Source organism: Boleophthalmus pectinirostris, unplaced genomic scaffold, assembly GCF_026225935.1.
Source record: "Boleophthalmus pectinirostris isolate CB_2022bp ecotype Guang Dong unplaced genomic scaffold, ASM2622593v1 HiC_scaffold_4, whole genome shotgun sequence".
Classification (NCBI taxonomy): Eukaryota; Metazoa; Chordata; class Actinopteri; order Gobiiformes; family Gobiidae; genus Boleophthalmus; species Boleophthalmus pectinirostris.
In genome coordinates this window covers 30,738,742-30,739,293 of record NW_026571353.1, presented here as the reverse complement: position 1 = coordinate 30,739,293, position 552 = coordinate 30,738,742, and positions in this window count along the sequence as shown.

Sequence of the window (552 nt, the reverse complement as noted above, 5' to 3'; positions counted from 1 at the left end):
ATGGCGGCACCGATGCAGAAAGAATGAGTGGAGTATGAAATAAGAGATATGTTAGATTAATGCAGGACTTTTCTGAAGTGTTTTTTGAACCAGAATCTGGAAGCACTACCGTTTCTTCAAAAGAGCAAATCTTAGGGAGGAGGCACGTCAAGAAGGGAGATATTTTGATAAAGGGTTGTTGAACCGTTTTATGGTGAGTAAGCGCGAACAGACATAAAGGATAAGTGCAATTCCCACTGCACCCGTGGTTATACCCCTGCTGGAGAGAGGGTTTAAATGTGAAAATGTATATGGAAACGTACATCGAAAGTCCTAGGTATGATGAGACAGGCTACCTTTCAAAAAGGCTGACAGACGGATTAAAAATTCTGAACATGAAGCAAGAAGAGAGGGAACCGGACATGCATTCAAGGTTGAGGTCCACGGGTGGTGAGAGGGTTCATATCCCAAGGCGAAGAGGCAATGTGAATGAATAGGGATGTCTGAAAGTAGAGTTCCTAAGGGGTTGTCAGGTTCTGATGACAAAGAATTCTTGCGCACTTTGCAGGATTT